The sequence below is a fragment of the Lissotriton helveticus genome, chromosome 4_1 (genome assembly GCF_964261635.1).
Source record: "Lissotriton helveticus chromosome 4_1, aLisHel1.1, whole genome shotgun sequence".
NCBI classification, from domain to species: Eukaryota; Metazoa; Chordata; class Amphibia; order Caudata; family Salamandridae; genus Lissotriton; species Lissotriton helveticus.
In genome coordinates, this window is record NC_136063.1 from 72,289,999 (window position 1) to 72,310,662 (window position 20,664).

The window sequence follows — 20,664 nt, forward strand, 5'->3', positions numbered from 1 at the left end:
TCGACTCCCCCCTTTTCAGACATCAAAGGGAGTTCTGCCACTCTTTCCTTATCCATTCTCACACAATGGTTCGTGTGGAGCATGGTCCACGTTAACGTCATCCTCAACAGATATGTCTTTTCTTAACAGTACATGTTTTCCAGACAAGCAAGGTTTCCCCCACAGAACAGGTTTAGATCTAGAAAATGAAGTATATAATTTAGGTAATTATTCGTCGAATTTCATGGTCCTGAATGTTCAGTCTGATACTACTCCAGACTTACCTGCTATTTCAGTACTACCAGTCAAAGGCGAATTATGTGTCCGTAATTATGGTTCCGTACACGTAGGACATAGTGAATGTACTACTGTTGTCCAGTATGGTGACAGTGGGAAATCTGTTTTCAAAGCTTCACGTCATTCTTATTTTATTTGTGGTCAAACCGCATATGTCCGTCTGCCCCTCGATTGGGAGGGAACCTGTTACATTGCCTTCCTACTGCCACCTGTTTTCCTAGCCCCATCTGATTATCACAGAAACACACATCTAGTACACATTAGACATAGAAGGGAGTCCCCAATTGTCGATTATACTGAAACTACTCTAGAACAGTATACAGATTTCAATAAAGGTTTCTTCTTCTTTGTTGGACCTGTCCAGAATAGTAAACTGATCCGTAGGTTAACAAGAACCCTTGAAGCTGTAGTAAATGAGACTGCCTCTGCTCTAGGTAACTTAACCGAAGAACAATCTGCTATGAGATTTGTCGTTTTACAAAATCGTCTCGTCCTTGACGTCATACTGGCCGATAGGGGCGGGGCCTGTAGAGTCATCGGATCTAGTTGCTGCATCTTCATTCCAAATAACGCGCCGTCTGTTTATTCAGCTATAACCAGACTCCATAAAATTGCCCATCTGTTACACCAAGACCCAGGCACCTGGACATGGTCCGGTTGGTTCTGGAATATAATTTCCGCCTGGGGATGGAAAGTCCTGTCCTTTCTAGGTATTGCAGTAGCGATCATATTTAGCTGCTGCCTCTGTATACAATGTGGCCCTGCGATTTGCAGCATGTGCGCTACCTCTTGTATTCCTAGTTCCAAGCCCCGTTCTAAATCCCGTTCCAAGACAATTCGAGACGAGCAAATGGTACTGTATGAAATGATAGATGGTATCATGAAAATTGATGTTTCCTGATGGAAACGTAGTGACAAGGAGGGAATGTGGAAAAGTAAATTTTGCCATGTTCTGTGTCCCTACGCCTCATCCATCATATGTTATGTGTGCATGACCAATATGCATATGTTATTCCCCATGTCTGATTAATGACGCAATTACAGTTGTGTCCACCTCTGGTATGTCAGTTTCCAGTCCTCGTGAATACTACGAATATCAGGCCTATGTAAAGTTATGTTGCCACGTTTCTTAGTGTGCACGTTATTCCATTATAAAGTCCCCGTTTCTAGGCCCCAACAGGGCCCGGACCACAGATTCAGCTCCTGTCTCCTGAAAGCCTCGCTGAGGAGCGATACAGCCCCCACCTGTATCCTCGACCCTTCACTTACTTCCTGCCTCGCAGTGCCCGGTGCAGCTTGGCTCTGCCTCTGAGTCTGCCAAAAGTATGTTATAGTTCCAGTTATCAGTTCAGTCCTCCTTTTTTGCATTCCTAAGCTACTGAACTGCATCAATAGTTTCCGTCATTGTCTAGCCTATTCGGCTCCACGTTAGAGAAAATACTGTATTAATGGTCATTTAATATTCTTCATCACGCACTACATGTAGAATAATGCATGGTCCAGTCTTAGAGTCAAGTTAGCTTTTCCCCTCATGACTCCTAGTTTATATCAACATGTTCCCTAAACATCAGATACCAGATAGGGTTTAGGTACATGTCGCTCCGACCCTCCAGACTCTAGTCTCTGCTCCTAGCACAGAGTTCGTAGCCCCCAGCTTCTCCTAGTAACACGTCATTGCCAGTTTTCGCGCACCACCAGGTTAGAGGTCCCGGCTCCTTAGGTAGCCCCCTCCTATGTTTCCGCCCATTCATGACATATTCTGTTACGTTTTCATCACATGCCTAAGTATACTCCCAGTTACACCCCTTTTTACTGTTATCTTTCGCGACTGCTACGCGTCACGCCTTCTGCTCCACCCACTGTTACACCTACTGCAATGTAATGCTATGTGTTTGCGCTATGTATATAAGTCAATGTATTGTTATTAAAAGTTAGCGCGCTCATCCCAGATCAAGCCCCGGCAGCTGCTGGGCCCCAGTTGTCCTGCTGGGCCCTGTCACCTCTGTTCCTATGCAGGTTGTCCTGATCCTGTCCTTATGCTGTAATAAACCTGCAGAAACTCCTACTACCTCGAATCTTGACTCTTATTTTATTGAGCTATCTGTTATTCATTCATTCATCCAAAAATAGATCCGGTATTATTTATTTATATACCACAATTCACTCAGGCGTCAGACCCTCATTCATCCAGGCGTCAGACCCTCATTCATCCAGGCCTCAGCCCCTCATTCACCCAGGCCTCAGACCCTCATTCACTCAGGCCTCAGACCCTCATTCACTCAGGCCTCAGACCCTCATTCACCCAGGCCTCAGACCCTCATTAACTCAGGCCTCAGACCCTCATTCACCCCGGCCTCAGACCCTCATCTACCCAGGCCTCAGACCCTCATTCATCCAGGCCTCAGACCCTCATTCACCCGGGCCTCAGACCCTCATTCACCCGGGCCTCAGACCCTCATTCACCCGGGCCTCAGACCCTCATTCACTCAGGCCTCAGACTCTGATTCACCCAGGCTTCAGACCCTCATTCACCCAGACCTCAGACCCTCATTCACCCAGGCCGCAGACCCTCACTCACTCAGGCCTCAGACCCTCACTCACTCAGGCCTCAGACCCTCATTCACCCGGGCCTCAGACCCTCATTCACTCAGGCCTCAGACCCTTATTCACCTAGGCCAGAGACCCTCATTAACCCAGGCCTCAGACCCTCATTCACCCAGGCTTCAGACCCTCATTCACTCAGGCCTCAGACCCTCATTCACCCCGGCCTCATACCCTCATTCACCCCGGCCTCATACCCTCATTCACCCAGGCCTCAGACCCTCATTCACCCAGGTTCAGACCCTCATTAACCCAGGTTCAGACCCTCATTTACCCAGGCCTCAGACCCTCATTCACCCAGGCCTCAGACCCTCATTCACCCAGGCCTCAGACCCTCATTCATCCAGGCTGCAGACCCTCATTCACCCAGGTTCAGACCCTCATTAACCCAGGTTCAGACCCTCATTCACCCAGGCCTCAGACCCTCATTCACCCAGGCCTCAGACCCTCATTCATCCAGGCTGCAGACCCTCATTCACCCAGGTTCAGATCCTCATTCACCCAGGCCTCAGACCCCCATTCACCCAGGCCTCAGGCCCTCATTCACCCAGGCCTCAGACCCTCATTCACCCAGGCCTCAGACCCTCATTCACCCAGGCCTCAGACCCTCATTCACCCAGGCCTCAGACCCTCATTCACCCAGGCCTCAGACCCTCATTCACCCAGGCCTCAGACCCTCATTCACCCAGGCCTCAGACCCTCATTCACCCAGGCCTCAGACCCTCATTCACCCAGCCTCAGACCCTCATTCACCCAGGCCTCAGACCCTCATTCACACAGGCCTCAGACCCTCATTCACCCAGGCCTCAGACCCTCATTCACCCAGGCCTGAGACCCTCATTCACCCAGGCCTGAGACCCTCATTCACCCAGGCCTCAGACCCTCATTCACCCAGCCTCAGACCCTCATTCACCCAGGTCTCAGACCCTCATTCACCCAAGCCTCAGACCCTCATTCACCCAGGCCTCAGACCCTCATTCACCCAGGCCTCAGACCCTCATTCACCCAGGCCTCAGACCCTCATTCACCCAGGCCTCAGACCCTCATTCACCCAGGCCTCAGACCCTCATTCACCCAGGCCTCAGACCCTCATTCACCCAGGCCTCAGACCCTCATTCACCCAGGCCTCAGACCCACATTCACACAGGCCTCAGACCCTCATTCACCCAGGCCTCAGACCCTCATTCACACAGGCCTCAGACCCTCATTCACCCAGGCCTCAGACCCTCATTCACCCAGGCCTCAGACCCTCATTCACCCAGGCCTCAGACCCACATTCACACAGGCCTCAGACCCTCATTCACCCAGGCCTCAGACCCTCATTCACCCAGGCCTCAGACCCTCATTCACCAGGCCTCAGACCCTCATTCACCAGGCCTCAGACCCTCATTCACCCAGGCATCAGACCCTCATTCACCAGGCCTCAGACCCTCATTCACCAGGCCTCAGACCCTCATTCACCCAGGCATCAGACCCTCATTCACCAGGCCTCAGACCCTCATTCACCCAGGCCACAGACCCTCACTAACCCAGGCCTCAGACCCTCATTCACCCAGGCCTCAGACCCTCATTCACACAGGCCTCAGACCCTCATTCACCCAGGCCTCAGACCCTCATTCACCCAGGCCTGAGACCCTCATTCACCCAGGCCTGAGACCCTCATTCACCCAGGCCTCAGACCCTCATTCACCCAGCCTCAGACCCTCATTCACCCAGGTCTCAGACCCTCATTCACCCAAGCCTCAGACCCTCATTCACCCAGGCCTCAGACCCTCATTCACCCAGGCCTCAGACCCTCATTCACCCAGGCCTCAGACCCTCATTCACCCAGGCCTCAGACCCTCATTCACCCAGGCCTCAGACCCTCATTCACCCAGGCCTCAGACCCTCATTCACCCAGGCCTCAGACCCTCATTCACCCAGGCCTCAGACCCACATTCACACAGGCCTCAGACCCTCATTCACCCAGGCCTCAGACCCTCATTCACACAGGCCTCAGACCCTCATTCACCCAGGCCTCAGACCCTCATTCACCCAGGCCTCAGACCCTCATTCACCCAGGCCTCAGACCCACATTCACACAGGCCTCAGACCCTCATTCACCCAGGCCTCAGACCCTCATTCACCCAGGCCTCAGACCCTCATTCACCAGGCCTCAGACCCTCATTCACCAGGCCTCAGACCCTCATTCACCCAGGCATCAGACCCTCATTCACCAGGCCTCAGACCCTCATTCACCAGGCCTCAGACCCTCATTCACCCAGGCATCAGACCCTCATTCACCAGGCCTCAGACCCTCATTCACCAGGCCTCAGACCCTCATTCACCAGGCCTCAGACCCTCATTCACCCAGGCATCAGACCCTCATTCACCAGGCCTCAGACCCTCCATGGCAGTTCTGTTCTCCCCACTCTTACCTCTAGTTTGGCCCTCAGAGAAGGGGGTGGGCTCCACCGTGGAGGCGGTCACTTCTGCAAAGAAACAAAGGAAAGAGCTGAGGTTAGAGGAGTGTCCTTTAACCTGTCGGGCTGACCCTACTCCCCAGGGGGGCACAGAAGTATGTGAGGGGGGAGGGGTAGAAGCTGGCCCCCACCAGAAGGGTGTTTCACATTAATATACTGAGAGTGAGAAAACTCTAATGGATAGCCAAGTGCAAAGTGAGGGTCACTCATTACCTTACATAAGAGGAGCTGAAAATAAAAAGCGTAAACACTACGGGGCAGATTTACAAGCCCCTTGCGACATGTTTACAACACCGTTGCGTCACTTCTGTGAGGCAGCGGTATCGTAAACAATGCGCCACCATGTGACAGATTTACAATGTGACGCGTCTAGGGAAGTGCGTCACGTTGTAAAGCCCTGAGCTACATTATACCTGGGACAGTTATAATGCTGCAGGGTGAGCGTTCTGTTGCAAGGAACCCCGTAAAAGTGACGCAGTGAAATCTACAAGATTTCACGGAGTCACTTTTACGACCCTGCTGCATCAAAACCTTACGCCTGCTTGAAGCAGGCGTAAGGAGTGACGCAGCATGTTAGGCATAGGCTGCACCTGAGCATTGCTGGAGTTGTGTTGTGCTTGCGACACAAGTCCAGCAATGCGCTGCCCTTACGAAGGAGGAGTGTGGCTCACTGATTAGAGCGGCAGACCCTGATGTAGAGGTCTGGCCCGGGACCAGGGTTCAATTCCCGACGCGGCAGGGTCCTGAGCCCAAAATGTCCATAGACTCGATAATTCTTGCCTCGGTGCCTATTCTAATCATGGGGTCCCACGCTGCAACTCTGGGCAATAGTTGCTTAATCTCCACTACGGCGGCCCACCCGCTGCGGAATGCCTGGCTTTCACCCTGGGGATACCCAGTAGGGGTTATCTCACAGGGAAAAGACAGGACGGGTTCCCAAGGCAAGCGCCTTGATGCCTTCGGGTGATACGTGCGCTATATAAGTCACAATACATTTACATTTACATTTACAAGATGCGACACCCATCTGGCTATCCTTGCACCACGGTGCGTCGCAGTGTAAATGAGATGCATCCGTGGTGGCGCAAGGGTATTCTTGCGTGTCGCATCTTGACTGGCGCATCCCTGCTGATATGCATGGATGCGCCAGTCCCTGTAAATCTGCTCCAATGGGTTTTTAGGTCCTTGACTACTCTGAACTCACCTTCATTACCCTCTCATCAGACTTCCTCGGCCCCGCGCTTTAGTGCGCCCAGGTAAAGTTAGCATCAGGGCAGCGTAATTAGCGTATTATCCGTAAATTCCAATTACCCTTGTTGTGCAAAATTCCAAAATGTATCCCATTACGCTACATAACATAATAAAGCACCGTTCACTGTAAAAATGTATTAATCATTTAACACGAACGCACAAGAACAACGTGAATGACAGAGTTCGAGCGGTTGTTGTTCGCAATGCTTTCGTTTTTGTTGCTGTGTCTTTGCTTTCAAAGTACAGGTGCATTTCGCGCTAAAATCATAAACGGAATGTGGTTTTCCATCATGCGTAAGTTACGCACTGGGCTTTTGCGAAATTTAGCGTAATTTCGCAAACGCAAATGATGCAGATTTCATGCACCACGAATTCCTTACCTTTGAGGAGTGAGATTTCTCGACAGATCTCCCTCCCGGCTCTGGCTCTAGGGTCTGATTCACAGGTCGATAGAGAGAGTACTCTGTCGCATAAGCATCTGAGCACCCAGCACCCTGTCTGCCAAACCCTCATGTAGAGTCGGGCGGATCTTAAGGATTCCATTGACCGAGGTCCCGTTGGCTTGGAGGACCGGAAGCTTACTACAGTGCCAGACATGATAGGGGTTGTTGGAGGGATGAACCTACACCGCGCGCCCTATTTAGGGTGGATGGTCTAATGCTTTTATTTTCTGTCAGTCACTGGCAGTGAGGGACAGAAAAAAACAATAATGACCACCTCACCTTAGATAAAAACGCCAGGATGTGGGAGTCATTAGCTTTTTGTTCATCATAGACAAACTCTGACCCTAAAAACTGAGGGCAGCCGTCCACCCAAAATGTTGAACATTTAACCCCTTCTATGCTGGTGACGGAACCACTCCGTCACGGCCCGGCCGCCGCACCTGTGTGGCGCTGATTTCACGCCTGGGTGGCGCGTTCTATTAGGCAGGCGGGGCCGTGACGGAACCACTCCGTCATTAGCACAGCCCACCCGTGGCTGGTGACGGAGTGGTTCCGTCACCAGCATGTCCCCCCACCCCTCCCCCCCAGCGCCGCAGCGGAATTACCGCCGCGGCCAAGCGGTTAAAGGAACTGCCATGGCGATGGTTTGTTTAAGTGTACAGAGATGACCGCGGGGCCAGCAGGCAGCTCTAAATTTGTAAGTCCGTCAGGGTGGTTGAAGGTAATGTTCTCTGCCACTCTGAAGGATGGAACACGGTGCGTCAAACCTTAAATCCGGCCCTTAGTCTTTCTTCTATTTTAATCATAAACAACAAATTCCTCCCGGCTAGGACCCCATCCCCAAATAGTTTTTGTTTTTTGTCCAGCTCAAGGACAGATCTGGTGTGGTGCACCCAAGTCCTAAAGAGAACAGTCAGGTGGGATGTACATGGTTTTAGCGAGTACAGTTGTTCAGTGGTATCATTTGTTGTGCCCCTCGGTGTTGTGCTAGAGCCATGCAGGGTGTTGGCAGAAATAATACTTGAGAGAGAGTGGCCCGAGCATCAAGAGGAGGCTTGCCGTAGGTACTCTCTGTATATACATATGCTTCCACTTCTGGGTAAAAATGTTGGGACCATTCAGAAACTTCATCTTGTAGTGCTTTAGTAGTACTACAATCTCACCACTAAAGTACTACTAACTGATATTCACAAACCTACAAGTGCAAATATGAACATTGACCTGTACTACATTTCTATGGAGAGATCCTCACACATGTAAGTTTACTACTCAGGGGTCGATTCCAATCTCGCTCGGAAGGCCTTCAAATCGGATTTGGCTTTACCCAGAGCTCGAGTCGGGGTACCACGCGGGTGGCCGGCGTACCCCAATTACTTTAACTTATTTTACCGGGTGGACGCAGTCCCCCCTGCAAAGATGACCTTGCTGAGGAATAAAGAGTATTCTTGCCAAAAAGTTGCTCAGGGTTTATTTCAGACAACATGAACTCGCATTCACAACGGAAGATAGGAGCCCCTAATGTCACCGAAGTGATTTACAGAAAAGTAATAACCGCAATAAACAAAATGAAATATTTTGGCAGCGGCCAGAGCATTCTGGGGAAGCCGGCAGAAACGATGCTGGCATACATTTTGACTAGGAAAACAGCAGGGCACCTCGAGTGACCCAAAACGGAAGAGAGCCTATGTACGGGGAATGTCGTAAATCTGACTCGGGCTTTATGCACCTCTCGAAGGCATAAGTGGCCTCATTCAGGCAACTTTGATGTAATAACCGCTGCATCTTCGCGCTCTAGGTTGTTTTTACAGTTTGTGACGTCACTTCCGGTCGTGACGTCACTGCATGTCTTTGAGCGTCCCCCCACTTCTATTTTTTTAGCTCTCGTGACGTCACTTCCTGCTGTGACGTCACTTCCTGTCTTTGAGTGTCCCCCCCACTTCTTTATTTAGGACTTGTGCCCTGGCTTTACCGGATCTGATTCGTAGCCCTTGTTTATGACCGATTCGTACACAGGTCTGAATGACCAAGTACGATGCGAAATTTGAGTATGAGCTGACCGAATCCTTTCCTGGACCTGAACCTGTCTGAATGACACGTACATAGACGAAACATGCTGTGCAATGGAGCCTGATTCCGACCGAGCACGATGCATGATCCAGACAGTCGCTTCGCCTTGGTCTCAGCGAGATGAAACAGCTGTCAGAAACGTACCTCGGGGGCCGTACCAGGCCCCCCTTCACCCCGGGTCCTCCGAATCTGTCATTGAATGTGCCAATGGGTCCCCCAGATCCAAGCATGCACAGTGTGGCGGTCACCATGGTGTGTTCGCCTCAGGGTGTACGCTTTTCCCTACCCACCTCTTTTTTGTTATGGGAGCCTGTGTAGGCGTCTATACGCAGGCTCCCATAGTGTTCAATGGGAGTCCGATCGAATCAAGTCCGTATGCTTATGGACACATCGTACTGGCTCGCCCGGACTCCAGGAGTACGTTTGATCCGGAAAGCCCTCCGGATCCGAGCCGTACAGAGGGTTTTCCGGACAGGATCGGAATCGGGTCCTTAGTAGTAAATGTGGGAGGGACCGGGGGAGTAGCTTGAAACAGGGGTATGCTTACTACTAAATGGAAGGGGTTGGGGAGAAATATTGAGGGGTTTATGGAAAGGTTTTGGAAGGGTCATGCTCTAACCTATAAAAGAGTTAGCCCATTGCTATTCACAAATCTGCACTTCAGCCAAAAGGGACCCACGACAGTTCAGAGCTGCATTAACTCCAGCATTACATATGGCCAGCTACTGATTCTGCAATACCCTCCGATAGAAAATAATGGAGGTAGGGACTTAAAATAAAACCACATAGGAAATAAATGTACATAAAAGTAGATTATTTAAAATGGTTATAAACATAAATAGATATATTTTAATGTTTAAAAAAATATGTATTATTTAATTATAAAATAATTGAACACCTTTTTTTAAATTTCTAACATAATATAACAATTCTTTACTAAGACATAATTAAATTATGCTCAATTAATTGTATAGATCACTTTCAATAAATATTCACGCATTTTTTTTTTTACGGGAGGTGGGAATTTATTTTGTAATTCAAAATTCAAAGGGATGATATTCATTTAATTTATTATTTCCAAATTAATGAAAGATCTAAGTTAATAGTATTTTTCTTTTGTTCTACATTTAAAATAAATATATAGCATCATTTCCATTTGATATTTAACTTAAAGATATTTTACTATTTTTTTGAGTTGAATACATCTGTTTTCTTTTCCATATAAGTTAACATAGGGAGACTCCACAGTCGAGAAGGAGATCTCCCAACGGTAAAATGTAGGGGAAATGAACAAAGTTTATTAAAATGTATAACAAATTAGTAAAAAAAGGTTTATGTTAAATATGTATGTACATTCATATTGTATATTTATTTTAAATGTAGAACACATTTTAAAAATTGCTACATCACCATTAACTTAATTCTGAATTAAATCTTCAATTATTTTATTTATTTATTTATTTAATGGTTTTGTAAAGCGCGTAGTAACTCCGAAGAGCATCCCAGCGCTAGACTGCTACTCCAGGGGTTTTGGCCAACTAGTAGGAATTATATTTGCGGGAAGAGGAAGGTCTTTAAGGTCTTTCTGAACTGAAGATAGTTCGGTTCTGTCCTAAGTTTTCGGGGTAGCTGGTTCCATCGGGGTAGCTGGTTAATTTATTAATTAATTTAAATATATTGTATTAAATTCAAATGACTTTATCTGAAGTTTAACTTAAAAGAAAATCCCACTTAAAGTAAAAAACAAATTGTTATTATGCACTAATAATTATTAAAAGCGAGGTTTTACAGTAATTTAAAAGTAGTTTAATTCTTTTTTAGTAAAAACTAGTTACATTAATCTATAAATTCAAAAAGCTGTTCAAATATTTTATAATATAATGATTGTTTTCTTTTTTAGATCATATTAAAATTAAAGTATACTGATTTATATTTTTAACTATTTTTAAATATTCATTACATTTAGCATTCTTTCCCATGTTTTCGCTACGTTCATCATTTACAATGAGATGGTGCTGTAGTTCCACTGGTTGGCCATGTGTGGTGCTGGGCTTAAACTGTTTCTTTGTGGCAGTTATAACTTACACTTGTAAGGTTAGTTCCGCTCCTTGTTTCAAAGGGGGTAAAAAGTAGAAATATGAGGACTTTTGAGGAACTTTACACTTGAATTTTGTGAATAGACCAAAATAGTAAAGTTATCAAAAGTGTTAGAGTAACTGACATACAACTTCCTCACAAGTGTAAGTTACCCTGGTGAATAGCCTTCGCTCTCTTCCAAGTAAGACTCTAGGAATGAAATGTGAGTCTGGCATGTTGCTCAGCCTGGTGTATTTGATTGAGCACAACTCTGCTTTGTGCATGTGCACTTCAGTTCAGACTCTATTTCCATGGCAACGAGGAAAGCAGGACGTACTTGCTTACTTACTTAGGCCTACTGCCCCTCCTGGTGTGTAGGTCATCAACCAGGACTCTCCAGCCATCTGTGCCCTGGGCTTTTCTTTAACAGCTTTCATGCTGGTGATGGAACCACTCCGTCACCAGCCTCGGACGCGCTGTGCTGATGACGGAGTGGTTCCGTCACGGCCCCGCCGCCGCGCCTGCGCGGCGCGTTCTATTGAGCGGGTGGGGCCGTGACGGAACCACTCCATCACAAGCACAGCGCGCCCGAGGCTCGTGACGGAGTGGTTCCGTCACGAGCATGGGAGCACCGCGCGGCCCCCTCTCCCCCTAGCACTGCGGCGGAATTACCACCGCAGCCAAGGGGTTAGATCTCACTTTAGGTGTAACTCACTCCTTGCAGTCAGCCTTGAGGCCTCAGCACCAGATGTTTCTTGGCCTTCCTCTTCTCCTTTTCCCTTGAGGGCTCCAGGTCAGGGTTTACCTACTGGTGTATGGTGCAGGCTTGCTCAGGGTGTGGCCGATCCAGCTCCAGCATCTTTTCATGATTTCTTCATGAGCAGAGAGTTGGAAAGTCTGCTGCCGTAGGTCATTGTTGCTGATGAGGTCTGGCCAGCGAATTTAGAGGATTTTCCTCAGATGAGTGTTGATAAAGGGCTGGACTTTGTTGGTGTCAGTCACTGTTGTCCTACAAGTTTTTGCTTTATACAGAAGGACCAACTATACGTTGTCTTTTTTTTAATTTTTTTTATTTCAAGTCATTTTTATTGAAGTAGTAAACAAAGAAAAGACATTACAATAATTCTTCCGTTACAGACATTATCAAATCAGTTATTGATGGACAATCACAGAAAGGAAAATAAAATGACAGTAATATAAAATAAATCAACTCGGCTTGCATCTTCGTGGTACAGATACATACATAACACTCAGTAGGTAGCGGTAGCGGCGTGGGCTTTAATAGATTACAACAGAGGTGCTCTTCAGTACCACAGGACAATTAACAGTATTACATATGACTCATCAAGGTGGCTCATAGTGAAATGAGGATGCATCTAGCGATTTCCATAGCTTTCTATTAGATGGTTTCCATGTAGCTGCCTGTAGCGCCGGGTTATTAGCACCTCTCAGGAATGACAGCCACTCCTGCCAGATTTTGAAGTTTACCTCCTTTGCACTTTTCCACTTGCATAGTACCACCTTACATGCCAATGTTAACATTAAGTCCAAAAGCAGGCGGTCTTGGTCATTTGGTAGCTGAGGATCCAATGCCCCCAGAATAACATATGCAAAGTCCTGTACAGGTCTTATCTTGAATACGTGGTGAATGCATTCAAATATTTTCCCCCCAGTATATACTTAAGGAAGGACAGTAGAATAGCATGTGTGCAAGATCCCCCGACCCTGAGTGGCAGTTCCAGCATGTAGGCGAATCCCTTAACTTACATTTGAAGAGCCTATCCGGAGTCCAAAATGCCCTATTTATTAGCATGTACTTTGTTTGGAATAGAATGGGTGAGACTTTGTGAGCAAGAGCCGTCTTATGAATCAAAGCCCAGTCAAAGTCTATGCCTGTTAAGTTCGGTTCAGCTTCCCACTTCAGTTCCACCTTTCTATGAGTTTTTCTGGGTAAGGGCAATAATAGTTTATACACCCTAGAAACGAAGTGGCCCGCATACATGAGACGCGGGATATGAGTCATTAGCCATGGTGTATAGGGAGAGAAATTACGTGCAGTTAATATCGCTTTCATTTTCAGGAAATCATAGAAGTCCATCGGAGTAAGATCATGCTGCTGCTGCAAAGTCGAGAACGGGAGTGGTGCCTTCCCTTCATATAGATCCCCCACCAAGTTAATACCCTTCTTGGACCATGAGTCCCAGGAGAGTGTACTGCCCTTATGTTTAAGATGTGGATTTCTCCATATGGACATAAAAGATGACTTAGCGAAAATGAGCTTAGTTTTATGTGTCTGATCGAGCCTAAGCAGAGCACGCCTAGTATTTAACATTATGTATTTGGAGTGTGGTAAGTGCGATAGGTCCATAGTGAGTAGGGTTTCAAGAGGGGCATTGTTCACTAGAGATTCCTCTATATTAATCCAGACTGGTGTGTAGAGTGGTGATTTCATCAACCATTGAGCTCCTTGTTTGCAAAGAAAGGCTGTCTGATAGTTCCTGAATGAAGGCAGACCCAAGCCTCCTCTATCTTTGGCTAATTGCAGTTTTTTTAATGAAATTCAGGCTTTTTTACCTCGCCATAGGAAAGTACCAAACAGTTGATCTACCTTAGTAACAAAGTTGTTCGAGAACATCATTGGGAGCATGCTGGCCAGATAGTTAACCAACGGAGTAGACATCATTTTGAGCGTCTCCGCTCTGCCCCACCAGGAGAGGAATTTTGGTGACCACCCCTCGAGTAGTGTGGATATCTTTTTAAGAGTCAGATCTTCATTTATTTTCAGGGTGGTGATCAAATCTTTAGCAAAATCTAAACCCAGATATTTAAAACACTTAGGTTGCCATGTAAGGCCGGAGTCCCCAATGATTCCTTTATCACCAATATTGTTCAGGAGTTTGACCTCCGTTTTGTCCTTATTTAGTTTGTACCCAGATACCCTGGAAAACTCCTCAATGTCAGTCATGAGCGCAGGTATAGCCTCATCAGCTCTTTCAGACAGAACCAGTACATCATCTGCATACGCAGTTAATTTAACCGTGCAATCCCCAAATGGAATGCCCACGATTTTGGGATCTTCCCTTATATGGTATAAAAATGGTTTGATTGCCAGTAAGAAAAGTGAGGGAGACAGGGGACATCCCTGCCTTGTTCCCTGCTTTAGACAGAAGGCAGAAGAGAAAGAACCGCCAGCTCTGACTCTCGCTGAAGGGCAACAGTATAGGGACATTACTAGTCTTGTGAAAGTTTCCCCTAAGTTAAACTTGTGAAGGACTGCTTTAAGGAAGGACCAATCAACCTTGTCAAAGGCTTTTTCAGCATCCAGTGTTATTGCCGCTGTGGGTGTGCCTAGCAATTTTGCCTTTTCTAGAACATGTGCCAGAATCCACTTGTGGGACACCCCCGCGCCGCACGGCCACCAGCTGCTGCGTGTGCCCCCAGTGCCTGCCTCTGTCTCAGCGCCGGCCGCGCTGCCGCCCTGAGCGATCTCCGTGGTTTCCCCCGTTTTTGCCGCTACTTGTGATTGTTTTTCCTGAATTTGTGCTTGTTTTTCTTTATTCCCTAGATCGTGTGTCTCTGTGGTTTCCCCCGTTTTTGCCGCTAATTGAGATTGTTTTTCCTGAATTTGTGCTTGTTTTTCTTTATTCCCTAGATCGTGTGTCTCTGTATTTTTCTCCCGCTTTTGCCTGAATTTGTGCCTGTTAATTGCCGCTTATCGCCGCGCTCTGCCCCCGCTTCCCGCCACCGCCTTGAGCCCCGCCCCTTTTCTCTTCTGTTTCCCTCCCCGCTCCCGCCTCCTAGCTGCTCCGCCCACCCGCGCACTTGGCCTTAAATGGCGACCGTGCGGACGCGCAGCGGTCAAGCGCAGCGGGCGCGCCGATTGTGCGCCGAAGGCGCGCCAAAGGTAAGCCCGTCTGCGCCCGTCCGCGACCGGATCGCGACCAGCGCCAGGACCCCTGGCCCCCACCGACGGAAGCCGACCCGACGATCCTACGGCGCCGCCGAGCTCATCGCACTCAACACCGGCCACATCCCAGGATGTCACCGAGCCGCCCCGAAGCACACCCACGGCCCTTTCAGCTGCAACGCCTGCAAGTTCTCCTGCATCCGGACCTGCCCTGCACCCGCCAAGCCGAACTCCAGCAGCACCCACCTCAAGTGTATCCTGCTCAACACCCGCTCCGTCCACAGACACGCCGTAGAACTCTGGAACCTGCTCGACACCACCGCCCCCGACGTTGCCTTCATCACCGAGACCTGGATGAACGCCTCCTCAGCCCCAGACATCGCCATCGCCATCCCAGAAGGCTACAAGATCGTCCGGAGGGACCGAGACAACCAGACCGGAGGAGGCATCGCCATCATCCACAGAGACACCATCCGCATCACTACCAACACCGATGACACCCTCACCACCGCCGAACACCTGCACTTCCAGATCCACACCAACCCGAAGACCACCCTCAGAGGCACCCTGATCTACCGACCCCCGGGACCACGCACACGATTCAGCGAGGACATCGCCGACTTCGTCAGCCCGCACGCTCTCCCCTCCGCCGACTACATCCTCCTGGGGGACCTCAACTTCCACCTGGAGAACAACAACGACCGCAACACCATCAGCCTGCTCGACAACCTCGACAACCTCGGACTCAAGCAACTGGTGACCACCCCCACCCACCTCGCCGGACACACACTCGACGCCGTCTTCTCATCCAGCAAAGACGTCACCTTCAGCCACGCAACAGGACTCCACTGGACGGACCACAGCTGCGTCCACTTCACCTTCAGAAGAACGACGATCCACCACCTCCAGCAACAGGTTGCTCGAAGAAGCTGGAACAAGATCACAGCCGACCAGCTCGCCGCTTCCCTGAGCCAGCACCCTCCCGCCAACTCAGCGAACCCCAGCCAGGCCGCCGACAACCTCACGAAATGGATCAACGACTGCGCGGACGAACTCGCCCCTCTGAGAACCCCACCCAGCAGATCCTGCAGCAGAAAAACACCATGGTTCACCGACGAACTCAAGAGCTCCAAGAAGAACTGTCGAGCCCTCGAGAAAGTCTGGAGAAGGGAGCCAACCACGGACAACATGACCACCCTCAAGCTCGCCACCCGGAAACACCACCAACTGATCCGCGCCACCAAGAAAAATGCATACAAGGACCGGCTGGACAACAACGCACACAACTGCAAGGAACTCTTCAACATCGTGAAAGAGCTCTCCAACCCCAGCGCCGGAAACAACGACATCACCCCATCGCAAGACCTCTGCAACTCCCTCGCGTCCTACTTCCACAACAAGATCACGGACATACACAACAGCTTCAACAACCAACCAACGCAAGCCACAACCACAACGACGCCACCCACCACCACCCTCCGCACCTGGACCCCGATCAGCACCGAAGACACCATCCGCACCATGAACTCCATCCATTCCGGATCTCCGACTGACCCCTGCCCTCACCACATCTTCAACAAGGCCGACGCTGTCCTCGCACCCCACCTGCGGGACATCATCAACACCTCCTTCGACACCGCCACCTTCCCTGAGAGCTGGAAGCACGCCGAACTCAACGCTCTCCTCAAGAAACCTACAGCAAACCCCACCGACCTCAAGAACTACCGTCCCATCTCGCTCCTCCCGTTCCCGGCCAAAGTCATCGAGAAGACCGTCAACAAACAGCTGGCCGCCTTCCTCGAGACGAATGGATCCCTCGACCCCTCACAGTCCGGCTTCCGAGCGAACCACAGCACCGAGACCGCCCTCATCGCCGCCACCGACGACCTTCGAACCCTGATGGACAACGGAGAAACAGCGGCCCTCATCCTCCTGGACCTCTCCGCGGCTTTCGACACGGTCTGCCACCGCACCCTAGTACAGCGCCTCAGCAACATCGGAATCCAGGAGAAGGCACTGGAATGGATCACCTCCTTCCTCGACGGAAGAACACAAAGAGTCCGCCTACCACCGTACAAGTCAGAGGCCACCGAAGTCATCTGCGGCGTCCCTCAAGGATCCTCACTGAGCCCCACCCTCTTCAACGTCTACATGAGCCCCCTCGCGGCCATCGTACGCAAACACAACCTGAACATCATCTCCTACGCCGACGACACCCAGCTGATCCTCTCCCTGACCAACGACCCCGACACCGCCAGAGCCAACCTGCACGAAGGGATGAGAGACGTAGCCGAATGGATGACGACCAGCCGCCTGAAACTGAACTCAGACAAGACGGAGGTCCTCATCCTGGGCTCCACGCCCTCCGCCTGGGACGACTCCTGGTGGCCCCCCTGCGCATGCTACGTAAGATCTTCCGGTGGATCCCCACCGAGACGAGGAAGACGGTCACCCAGGCCCTCGTCACCAGCCGACTGGACTACGGCAACGCCCTCTACGCCGGAACCACCGCCAAACTCCAGAAGAGACTCCAGCGGATCCAGAACGCCTCGGCGAGACTCATCCTCGACATCCCCCGACGCAGCCACATCTCCGGACACCTGAGAGATCTACACTGGCTCCCGGTCAACAAGAGAATCACCTTCCGGCTCCTCACCCACGCGCACAAAGCCCTACACGACCAAGGCCCGAGCTACCTCAACAACCGGATCAACTTCTACACTCCCAAGCGCCTCCTCAGATCAACCAACCACGCCCTCGCCGCCGTCCCCCGCATCCGAAGAGCGACAACAGGAGGAAGATCCTTCTCCTACCTGGCCGCCAAGACCTGGAACTCACTTCCGACCAATCTGCGCCTGACCCAAGACCACCTCTCCTTCAGGAAGAAGCTCAAGACCTGGCTGTTCGAGCAGTAGCGGCACCCCCCCCCCCCTCCCAGCGCCTTGAGACCCTACGGGTGAGTAGTGCGCTCTACAAATGACCTGATTGATTGATTGATTGTGTTGTCACTGGACAACCTATTTTTAAGGAAGCCTGCTTGGGAGGGATGGACTAACTGAGGAAGGACCTGTTCTGGAGGCGGGCGGACAGTATCATAGCCAGGATCTTGCAGTCTATATTAATCAGTGAAATTGGTCTATAATTTTTCGGGAGCGACGGGTCCTTCCCATCTTTGGGGAGTACTGCAATTATCGCTTCTGCCAATGTGCCTCTGACCTCGCCTGAGTTATTTATTTCATGGAATAGATGTAGAAGGGGCTCTACTAGTAGGGAGGGGAAGGTTTTGTAAAATTTAGCCGTGAAGCCATCCGGGCCTGGTGCCTTTCCTGATTTCAGATTTTTAATTGCATTCCCTATTTCTAGAGCACTAATCGGGTCATTAAGACTTACTTGGTCTTCAGCAGAGAGTCGTGGAAGATCACATTCGTCTAAGTAACTCTTAATCTTGTCCTCCTGCACCGCTTTGTTCTTTGCATAAAGATCTTCATAGAAATCTTTGAACACCTCCGTTATTTTGTCCGGATCCGAGTGTGAGGATCCTAAGGCGTCTTTAATGACATTGATCGAATTCTTTTGGACTTTAAACTTCAAGTACGAGGCTAAACTCTTGCCAGCTTTATTAGACTCACAAATCTTAAATCTCCTTGTTTTGTCAAGCCAAACTCCCGCCCTCTCGCTGACTAGCTTATTGTATTCGTATTTTTTATTTGCCAAGGCATGTAAAGACATAACATCTCTGTCTTTCAGATGTTTACTCTCTAGGCTTGCAATTTCACTCTCTAAGGACTCCAGATTCGCATTATAGTTTTTGTTCATCGCTGACCTGATTTTAATGCACACCCCCCTTATAGTACTTTTCAAAGCCTCCCATCTAGTGAGGTCAGATGTGTCCCCCATCTTCTTGTCCTGCAGATAGGAGGAGATCGCAGCTTGTATTGTGGCCCTATGTTGGTCATTGTTCAAAACTTCATCATTTAGGCGCCAAGACGTTTGACGAGAGGAGGGTTTAGCGTTAGCTATCGATAAGGAGATGCACGAGTGGTCAGACATTACTCGGGGTTCTATGTTAGTAGACTCTACTCTGGGGATTCCGTTCTGCGTTATGAGGATGTAATCTATTCTAGAAAATGAATCGTGTGGTGCGGAGTAAAAAGTGTAATCTCTCCGTGCGGGATTTTGTAGCCTCCACGCATCTACTAAGTGAAAGCGTCGGCATAAATTAAGAAAGGTTTTATGTGATTTGTTTGTTTTGAAGGGACAGTGGGAATCTCTGTCCAATATTACATCCATTGGAAGATTGAAGTCCCCGGCCAGTACGTGAACAGCATTATCCGGGATATTTTCAATATGTTTATTCAGATTCTCCCAAAATTTAAGGTCGCTAGTATTAGGAGCATACACGTTCGTGACATAAAACTCTGTATTATCCCTACTCAGTTTGGCCGTAACCCATCTCCCATCATCACTTGCTTCAAAGGATAAAAGTTCTACCTTAGATTTCTTTGCCACAGGTATCAAGACACCATTCTTTTTGTTCACAGCCTCTGCCCCCACAACCTCATTATAGAACTTATTTCTCAGGTGGTAGAATTGCTTAGTTTCCAATTTCGTCTCCTGAAGTAAAACAATGTCACCTCTCAATCTCCGTACATAATCTAAAACCTTTTGTCTCTTAATAGGCTGATTTAGCCCTTTAACATTAAAGGATAATATCTTCATTTTGTCCACATTGCATACCCCCAACGGAGTAATAATTGTGCTATGCGACAAACATAGGACCTACCCGCATGGCGATAATATATATCTATATAGTGTGTAGAGGATGCACAGCAATTGGTTGAACTTGTTCAATAGTGAGGTTAACTTTGGAGCGGGTGCACTCCTTGGTTGCGTTTCCGTCAAATAAACGCAAATAGTATATGAAAAAGTTGTGTGCGCATGCCATGCGGCTACATCCCAAGGTGGCACCTTGGGATGTAGCCGCATGGCATGCGCACACAACTTTTTCAGATAATATATATCTCACATGGTATCGACATTTCCCCAAGATCTAAAAGGCCTGTGTGTACGGTGATATGACAGTAGAGCCTCCAACCTTCCTCACCACCAAGCATTAAAACAATAAGGAGTATGCAAGCAAAAAGAAGCAAAAGCAAAAAACACAGAACACACATCCCAACCCCTAACCCCCTCAACCCCCCACCCACCCCACCCCACCTGTATGTAGTAGACATGGTGACTGAAGAGAGACTACGGTGTAACCTCCCCGTGCGAATACAATCCAGATAAGTTTGGAACAAGTGAATTCTCACAATAGATCAGCTGTTTACTGTTAACTAAGGCGACTTAGGGAAAGCACGTTGTCGGAACCAACATTTATAAGTCCCTTGAACAAGAAGTGTACAAGAAGTGAGAATATCGAAGTATCTGTTGAACATAGGGCGAATTTACGAAGACAACAACAACAACAACATCAACTGTCTTAGCCCTTCTAAGTACCAACTGGTAAGCATATCAACTCGTAGTCAGGTGTACATTACCTAACATTCGTTCCACTAGTAGGCGATAATAAAGACATATT